General features: G+C 42.9%; 1 protein-coding gene across 1 annotated transcript in view; it reads right to left on the bottom strand.

Annotated features, from left to right (window-relative positions):
* The window catches only part of LOC100565545 (uncharacterized), a 64837-nt gene extending 64564 nt beyond the window's left edge, over positions 1-273 (bottom strand). Inside the window, exon 1 of the mRNA XM_062960990.1 lies at positions 56-273. The gene's annotated coding sequence lies outside the window, so the exon portion shown is untranslated. The remainder of the gene's footprint in view (positions 1-55) is intronic.
* Positions 274-10254: the final 9981 nt, after the last annotated feature.

Raw genomic sequence — 10254 nt, 5'->3', positions numbered from 1 at the left:
GGCAGAGAGCCCCCCACCCAACGGAGCCCTTCTCCCTCTCCTTCTGTAGACTCACCAGATGCCGACGACTTGGGTTTCGGACCCGGATGCTTCTGTGGATTGGTTCTGCTTCTCTTTGGGGAACGAACCTCTTGTGAAGCAGGCCACCCTTGAATGGCAAATGGCGAATCTACGGCCCAGAAGGACGGGGCCTTCCTCTTTTTTGAAGCAGGGCCCCCGCTTGCCACACTTTTCCTCCCTGACGCTGACACTTGTCTTCTGAACAGGAAGTCCCAGCGGTGGAGGCAACCGCACCGAAGCCTGATGCAACTCTGGGGCCCGGACTCCTCCTCCTCCTCCTCCTCCTCTTCCTCCTTTTGTGGGGCCACTTTGTCACCCAATGACTTCCCCAACACCCTTTGATTTTATTGCTGCATTTTAAATAATATATGAAGGTGGAGGCATTACTTTTCATTCAACCCTTGTACAAAAAAGACTGATACAGTAGAGTCTCACTTATCCAACATAAACGGGCCAGCAGAAGGTTGGATAAGCGAATATGTTGGATAATAAGGAGAGATTAAGGAAAAGCCTATTAAACATCAAATTAGGTTATGATTTTACAAATTAAGCACCAAAACATCATGTTATACAACAAGTTTGACAGAAAAAGTAGTTCAATACGCAGTAATGCTATGTAGTAATGACTGTATTTACGAATTTAGCACGAAAATATCATGATATATTGAAAACATTGACTACAAAAATGCGTTGGATAATCCAGAACGTTGGATAAGCGAGTGTTGGATAAGTGAGACTCTACTGTATATACATACATACATACATATATATATATATATATATATACTAGCTGTGCCCGGCCACGCGTTGCTGTGGCAAAGTGGTGGTGGTATTGGTTAAAAATTGCTGTGTAATTTTTATTTGACGTTATTTGTATTTTTTTAATTAATGTTATTGTAAGTTATCTTTTTATTCGTTATATTTTATTATTTTCTTGTATAATTTTTAGTTATTTTTTGTTATTATGGTATTTTATAATGGTATTTTTAATTATTTTTTATTGGGTTGCTAGGAGACCAAGTTGGAGGAGCTTAGCCTTCTAACTGTCAGCAATTGGATAAAAGCAATTATTCCTCTCTCTCTAATTAGGACTTTATTTTTCTTTTCTTTTTTTGTTGTATCAACCTAGAGGCGTGGATGATGGGTTGTGTCGTCAAATTTCGAGGTTGGGGGGCCTGTAGTTTTGTTGTTTTGTAGGTCGCTGTGATGCCATCACTCTTTTATATATATAGATATGTCTTTTTTGTACAAGGGTTGAATGAAAAGTAGTGCCTCCACCTTCGTTGCTTGGGTTTGGATGGGAATATTTTAATAAATCAAATGCAGAAATGATCCTTAGAATGTGCTCTTTAATTACCACTATTCACTTTTCCACATAATCACCAGACAATTGGATACATTTCTGCCAACGATGAACAAGTTTTCTGAAGCCGTCATGGAAGAAGTCGACACTCTGTTTCTGCAACCAGCGTCTCGCAATCTTCCGACAGCCAAGCAAAGCCATAATGTGACCCACACGTTCTTGTGAAATGCCGATTACGCTTGAAATTTCTCTCTGAGTGATATGACGATCGCTTGAATCCATCTGTCCACCTTCTGCTTGTGAAACTCGGTGGTTGCTGTCACGGAACGTCCAACTCTTTGTTTGTCACGCAAGTCCGAAGTTCCCACCTGCGATGGAGCAGAACACGTTCCGTTCAAATGCAACAAAGAGAGGAAGGAAATGCACACCGTGAAGAACAATCCGCCCCGGCTGGTGTGGTTACATTTTTTTATTAACACATTATTATATTGCTCCTTGGCGAGTAGCAACCCAAGAGATGGGAAAATCAATGAAGAGCGGTACAATTGAAAGCATAAAATGAAAAATAAAGGGACCCAAAATACTACACTTTAAAGCTGGAGACACAAAACTTTACAAAACTTTGTAAAACTTTGCAAAACTTTCGTAAAAGGTCTGTTGGAGGATGCTGGTGCGACTGGTGGGGATTCTTGTTTAATTGTACGGTCCTTACTTCGAAAGTTGTTGTTCTCCTCCAGAAACTTCATTTTTGTGGCACAAACTACTGTATATACTCAAGAATAAGCCTAGTTTTTCAGCCCTTTTTAAAAATAATAATAATAATAATAATAATAATAATAATAATAATAATAATAATAATAATGTTTATTTATATCCTGCCTCCATCTCCCCTGAAGGGGACTCGGAGCGGCTTACAGCAAAATCAAAATACTGTACAAGAAATGATAAAATATGACACATCAAAGGACAACAACAGAAACCAATAAGAAATATACACAATAGGCAAAAAAAAAAAAAAAAAACACTGAAAAAGCCCCCCTCGGCTTATACTCAGGTGAGGGTCCTGGTTGGCTTATATTTGGGTCAGCTTATACTCGAGAATATATGGTACATTTATTATTTTTCTCTATTATTATTGGTATTATAACATTTATTATTTTTCTCTATTGTTGATACTATTAAATTTATTTTACTCTATTTTTATTATTATTATTATACATTTATTATTTCACTCTGATCTTATTATTATTATTGCATTTATTATTTTATTTATTATTACTTGTATTATTTTCCTGTATTTATTATTTTTACATTTATTATTTCACTCTGTTATTATTAAAATGATAAATAAGCACATTTACATTGAAGAAGATGAAAATACAGTAGAGTCTCACTTATCCAACACTCATCCAACGTTCTGGATCATCCAACGCATTTTTGTAGTCGATATTTTCAATAAATCGTGATATTTTGGTGCTAAATTCGTAAATACAGTAATTACTACATAGCATTATTTCATATTAAACTACTTTTTCTATCAAATTTGTTGTAAAGCATGATGTTTTGGTGCTTAATTTGTAAAATCATAACCTAATTTGATGTTTAATAGGCTTTTCCTTAATGCCTCCTTATTATCCAACATATTCGCTTATCCAACGTTCTGCCGGCCCGTTTATGTTGGATAAGTGAGACTCTACTGTAATGATTTAATCAGAGTTGAATAGTCATATCTTAAATTACAGTTTGATGTAAAGATTCAAAAACATTTAAACTACTGATGCCTCAATTAATGTAATTTTATTGGTATCTGGAGTCCATGTTTTTCCAGTTTTTTGGTGGTAAAATTAGGTGCCTCGGCTTATATTCGGGTCGGCTTATACTCGAGTATATACGGGTATATATCTGTGGATTGCCACTGGCCAGCTTGATTAGCACTGAATAGTCTTGCAGCTGCAAAGTCAATCAGTGATGGCATCTGCATAGGGTTCTGTTGGAAACGAGGCAAGTGGGCTGCATATATATCTATAGAATGATGTCCAGGGTGGAAGAAAGAACTCTTGTCTGGCTGAGGCATGTGTGAATGTTGCAATTGGCCAGCTTGATTAGCACTGAATAGTCTTGCAGCTGCAAAGTCAATCAGTGATGGCATCTGCATAGAGGTCTGTTGGAAACGAGGCAAGTGGGCTGCATATATATCTATAGAATGATGTCCAGGGTGGAAGAAAGAACTCTTGTCTGGCTGAGGCATGTGTGAATGTTGCAACTGGCCAGCTTGATTAGCACTGAATAGTCTTGCAGCTGCAAAGTCAATCAGTGATGGCATCTGCATAGGGTTCTGTTGGAAACGAGGCAAGTGGGCTGCATATATATCTATAGAATGATGTCCAGGGTGGAAGAAAGAACTCTTGTCTGGCTGAGGCATGTGTGAATGTTGCAACTGGCCAGCTTGATTAGCACTGAATAGTCTTGCAGCTGCAAAGTCAATCAGTGATGGCATCTGCATAGGGTTCTGTTGGAAACGAGGCAAGTGGGCTGCATATATATCTATAGAATGATGTCCAGGGTGGAAGAAAGAACTCTTGTCTGGCTGAGGCATGTGTGAATGTTGCAACTGGCCAGCTTGATTAGCACTGAATAGTCTTGCAGCTGCAAAGTCAATCAGTGATGGCATCTGCATAGGGTTCTGTTGGAAACGAGGCAAGTGGGCTGCATATATATCTATAGAATGATGTCCAGGGTGGGAGAAAGAACTCTTGTCTGGCTGAGGCATGTGTGAATGTTGCAATTGGCCAGCTTGATTAGCACTGAATAGTCTTGCAGCTGCAAAGTCAATCAGTGATGGCATCTGCATAGAGGTCTGTTGGAAACGAGGCAAGTGGGCTGCATATATATCTATAGAATGATGTCCAGGGTGGAAGAAAGAACTCTTGTCTGGCTGAGGCATGTGTGAATGTTGCAACTGGCCAGCTTGATTAGCACTGAATAGTCTTGCAGCTGCAAAGTCAATCAGTGATGGCATCTGCATAGGGTTCTGTTGGAAACGAGGCAAGTGGGTTGCATATATATCTATAGAATGATGTCCAGGGTGGGAGAAAGAACTCTTGTTTGGCTGAGGCATGTGTGAATGTTGCAACTGGCCAGCTTGATTAGCACTGAATAGTCTTGCAGCTGCAAAGTCAATCAGTGATGGCATCTGCATAGGGTTCTGTTGGAAACGAGGCAAGTGGGCTGCATATATATCTATAGAATGATGTCCAGGGTGGGAGAAAGAACTCTTGTCTGGCTGAGGCATGTGTGAATGTTGCAATTGGCCAGCTTGATTAGCACTGAATAGTCTTGCAGCTGCAAAGTCAATCAGTGATGGCATCTGCATAGGGTTCTGTTGGAAACGAGGCAAGTGGGCTGCATATATATCTATAGAATGATGTCCAGGGTGGAAGAAAGAACTCTTGTCTGGCTGAGGCATGTGTGAATGTTGCAATTGGCCAGCTTGATTAGCACTGAATAGTCTTGCAGCTGCAAAGTCAATCAGTGATGGCATCTGCATAGGGTTCTGTTGGAAACGAGGCAAGTGGGCTGCATATATATCTATAGAATGATGTCCAGGGTGGGAGAAAGAACTCTTGCCTGGCTGAGGCATGTGTGAATGTTGCAACTGGCCAGCTTGATTAGCACTGAATAGTCTTGCAGCTGCAAAGTCAATCAGTGATGGCATCTGCATAGGGTTCTGTTGGAAACGAGGCAAGTGGGCTGCATATATATCTATAGAATGATGTCCAGGGTGGGAGAAAGAACTCTTGTCTGGCTGAGGCATGTGTGAATGTTGCAATTGGCCAGCTTGATTAGCACTGAATAGTCTTGCAGCTGCAAAGTCAATCAGTGATGGCATCTGCATAGGGTTCTGTTGGAAACGAGGCAAGTGGGCTGCATATATATCTATAGAATGATGTCCAGGGTGGGAGAAAGAACTCTTGTCTGGCTGAGGCATGTGTGAATGTTGCAATTGGCCAGCTTGATTAGCACTGAATAGTCTTGCAGCTGCAAAGTCAATCAGTGATGGCATCTGCATAGGGTTCTGTTGGAAACGAGGCAAGTGGGCTGCATATATATCTATAGAATGATGTCCAGGGTGGGAGAAAGAACTCTTGTCTGGCTGAGGCATGTGTGAATGTTGCAATTGGCCAGCTTGATTAGCACTGAATAGTCTTGCAGCTGCAAAGTCAATCAGTGAGGGTATCTGCATAGAGGTCTGTTGGAAACGAGGCAAGTGGGCTGCATATATATCTATAGAATGATGTCCAGGGTGGGAGAAAGAACTCTTGCCTGGCTGAGGCATGTGTGAATGTTGCAACTGGCCAGCTTGATTAGCACTGAATAGTCTTGCAGCCGCAAAGTCAATCAGTGATGGCATCTGCATAGGGTTCTGTTGGAAACGAGGCAAGTGGGCTGCATATATATCTATAGAATGATGTCCAGGGTGGAAGAAAGAACTCTTGTTTGGCTGAGGCATGTGTGAATGTTGCAACTGGCCAGCTTGATTAGCACTGAATAGTCTTGCAGCTGCAAAGTCAATCAGTGAGGGTATCTGCATAGAGGTCTGTTGGAAATGAGGCAAGTGGGCTGCATATATATCTATAGAATGATGTCCAGGGTGGGAGAAAGAACTCTTGTTTGGCTGAGGCATGTGTGAATGTTGCAACTGGCCAGCTTGATTAGCACTGAATAGTCTTGCAGCTGCAAAGTCAATCAGTGATGGCATCTGCATAGGGTTCTGTTGGAAACGAGGCAAGTGGGCTGCATATATATCTATAGAATGATGTCCAGGGTGGGAGAAAGAACTCTTGCCTGGCTGAGGCATGTGTGAATGTTGCAACTGGCCAGCTTGATTAGCACTGAATAGTCTTGCAGCTGCAAAGTCAATCAGTGAGGGTATCTGCATAGAGGTCTGTTGGAAATGAGGCAAGTGGGCTGCATATATATCTATAGAATGATGTCCAGGGTGGGAGAAAGAACTCTTGCCTGGCTGAGGCATGTGTGAATGTTGCAACTGGCCAGCTTGATTAGCACTGAATAGTCTTGCAGCTGCAAAGTCAATCAGTGATGGCATCTGCATAGGGTTCTGTTGGAAACGAGGCAAGTGGGCTGCATATATATCTATAGAATGATGTCCAGGGTGGAAGAAAGAACTCTTGTCTGGCTGAGGCATGTGTGAATGTTGCAATTGGCCAGCTTGATTAGCACTGAATAGTCTTGCAGCTGCAAAGTCAATCAGTGAGGGTATCTGCATAGAGGTCTGTTGGAAATGAGGCAAGTGGGCTGCATATATATCTATAGAATGATGTCCAGGGTGGGAGAAAGAACTCTTGCCTGGCTGAGGCATGTGTGAATGTTGCAACTGGCCAGCTTGATTAGCACTGAATAGTCTTGCAGCTGCAAAGTCAATCAGTGATGGCATCTGCATAGGGTTCTGTTGGAAACGAGGCAAGTGGGCTGCATATATATCTATAGAATGATGTCCAGGGTGGGAGAAAGAACTCTTGTCTGGCTGAGGCATGTGTGAATGTTGTAATTGGCCAGCTTGATTAGCACTGAATAGTCTTGCAGCTGCAAAGTCAATCAGTGAGGGTATCTGCATAGAGGTCTGTTGGAAACGAGGCAAGTGGGCTGCATATATATCTATAGAATGATGTCCAGGGTGGAAGAAAGAACTCTTGTTTGGCTGAGGCATGTGTGAATGTTGCAACTGGCCAGCTTGATTAGCACTGAATAGTCTTGCAGCTGCAAAGTCAATCAGTGATGGCATCTGCATAGGGTTCTGTTGGAAACGAGGCAAGTGGGCTGCATATATATCTATAGAATGATGTCCAGGGTGGGAGAAAGAACTCTTGTCTGGCTGAGGCATGTGTGAATGTTGTAATTGGCCAGCTTGATTAGCACTGAATAGTCTTGCAGCTGCAAAGTCAATCAGTGATGGCATCTGCATAGGGTTCTGTTGGAAACGAGGCAAGTGGGCTGCATATATATCTATAGAATGATGTCCAGGGTGGAAGAAAGAACTCTTGTCTGGCTGAGGCATGTGTGAATGTTGCAATTGGCCAGCTTGATTAGCACTGAATAGTCTTGCAGCTGCAAAGTCAATCAGTGAGGGTATCTGCATAGAGGTCTGTTGGAAATGAGGCAAGTGGGCTGCATATATATCTATAGAATGATGTCCAGGGTGGGAGAAAGAACTCTTGTTTGGCTGAGGCATGTGTGAATGTTGCAACTGGCCAGCTTGATTAGCACTGAATAGTCTTGCAGCTGCAAAGTCAATCAGTGATGGCATCTGCATAGGGTTCTGTTGGAAACGAGGCAAGTGGGCTGCATATATATCTATAGAATGATGTCCAGGGTGGGAGAAAGAACTCTTGTTTGGCTGAGGCATGTGTGAATGTTGCAACTGGCCAGCTTGATTAGCACTGAATAGTCTTGCAGCTGCAAAGTCAATCAGTGATGGCATCTGCATAGGGTTCTGTTGGAAACGAGGCAAGTGGGCTGCATATATATCTATAGAATGATGTCCAGGGTGGGAGAAAGAACTCTTGTCTGGCTGAGGCATGTGTGAATGTTGCAATTGGCCAGCTTGATTAGCACTGAATAGTCTTGCAGCTGCAAAGTCAATCAGTGAGGGTATCTGCATAGAGGTCTGTTGGAAACGAGGCAAGTGGGCTGCATATATATCTATAGAATGATGTCCAGGGTGGAAGAAAGAACTCTTGTTTGGCTGAGGCATGTGTGAATGTTGCAACTGGCCAGCTTGATTAGCACTGAATAGTCTTGCAGCTGCAAAGTCAATCAGTGATGGCATCTGCATAGGGTTCTGTTGGAAACGAGGCAAGTGGGCTGCATATATATCTATAGAATGATGTCCAGGGTGGGAGAAAGAACTCTTGTCTGGCTGAGGCATGTGTGAATGTTGCAACTGGCCAGCTTGATTAGCACTGAATAGTCTTGCAGCTGCAAAGTCAATCAGTGATGGCATCTGCATAGGGTTCTGTTGGAAACGAGGCAAGTGGGCTGCATATATATCTATAGAATGATGTCCAGGGTGGGAGAAAGAACTCTTGTTTGGCTGAGGCATGTGTGAATGTTGCAACTGGCCAGCTTGATTAGCACTGAATAGTCTTGCAGCTGCAAAGTCAATCAGTGATGGCATCTGCATAGGGTTCTGTTGGAAACGAGGCAAGTGGGCTGCATATATATCTATAGAATGATGTCCAGGGTGGGAGAAAGAACTCTTGTCTGGCTGAGGCATGTGTGAATGTTGCAATTGGCCAGCTTGATTAGCACTGAATAGTCTTGCAGCTGCAAAGTCAATCAGTGATGGCATCTGCATAGGGTTCTGTTGGAAACGAGGCAAGTGGGCTGCATATATATCTATAGAATGATGTCCAGGGTGGGAGAAAGAACTCTTGCCTGGCTGAGGCATGTGTGAATGTTGCAATTGGCCAGCTTGATTAGCACTGAATAGTCTTGCAGCTGCAAAGTCAATCAGTGATGGCATCTGCATAGGGTTCTGTTGGAAACGAGGCAAGTGGGCTGCATATATATCTATAGAATGATGTCCAGGGTGGGAGAAAGAACTCTTGTTTGGCTGAGGCATGTGTGAATGTTGCAACTGGCCAGCTTGATTAGCACTGAATAGTCTTGCAGCTGCAAAGTCAATCAGTGATGGCATCTGCATAGGGTTCTGTTGGAAACGAGGCAAGTGGGCTGCATATATATCTATAGAATGATGTCCAGGGTGGGAGAAAGAACTCTTGCCTGGCTGAGGCATGTGTGAATGTTGCAATTGGCCAGCTTGATTAGCACTGAATAGTCTTGCAGCTGCAAAGTCAATCAGTGATGGCATCTGCATAGGGTTCTGTTGGAAACGAGGCAAGTGGGCTGCATATATATCTATAGAATGATGTCCAGGGTGGGAGAAAGAACTCTTGCCTGGCTGAGGCATGTGTGAATGTTGCAACTGGCCAGCTTGATTAGCACTGAATAGTCTTGCAGCTGCAAAGTCAATCAGTGATGGCATCTGCATAGGGTTCTGTTGGAAACGAGGCAAGTGGGCTGCATATATATCTATAGAATGATGTCCAGGGTGGGAGAAAGAACTCTTGTTTGGCTGAGGCATGTGTGAATGTTGCAACTGGCCAGCTTGATTAGCACTGAATAGTCTTGCAGCTGCAAAGTCAATCAGTGATGGCATCTGCATAGGGTTCTGTTGGAAACGAGGCAAGTGGGCTGCATATATATCTATAGAATGATGTCCAGGGTGGGAGAAAGAACTCTTGCCTGGCTGAGGCATGTGTGAATGTTGCAACTGGCCAGCTTGATTAGCACTGAATAGTCTTGCAGCTGCAAAGTCAATCAGTGATGGCATCTGCATAGGGTTCTGTTGGAAACGAGGCAAGTGGGCTGCATATATATCTATAGAATGATGTCCAGGGTGGGAGAAAGAACTCTTGTCTGGCTGAGGCATGTGTGAATGTTGCAATTGGCCAGCTTGATTAGCACTGAATAGTCTTGCAGCTGCAAAGTCAATCAGTGAGGGTATCTGCATAGAGGTCTGTTGGAAACGAGGCAAGTGGGCTGCATATATATCTATAGAATGATGTCCAGGGTGGAAGAAAGAACTCTTGTTTGGCTGAGGCATGTGTGAATGTTGCAACTGGCCAGCTTGATTAGCACTGAATAGTCTTGCAGCTGCAAAGTCAATCAGTGATGGCATCTGCATAGGGTTCTGTTGGAAACGAGGCAAGTGGGCTGCATATATATCTATAGAATGATGTCCAGGGTGGGAGAAAGAACTCTTGTTTGGCTGAGGCATGTGTGAATGTTGCAACTGGCCAGCTTGATTA

Source organism: Anolis carolinensis, unplaced genomic scaffold (genome assembly GCF_035594765.1).
Source record: "Anolis carolinensis isolate JA03-04 unplaced genomic scaffold, rAnoCar3.1.pri scaffold_8, whole genome shotgun sequence".
Lineage (NCBI taxonomy): Eukaryota > Metazoa > Chordata > Lepidosauria > Squamata > Dactyloidae > Anolis > Anolis carolinensis.
This window is presented reverse-complemented; position numbering and strand designations above follow the sequence as displayed.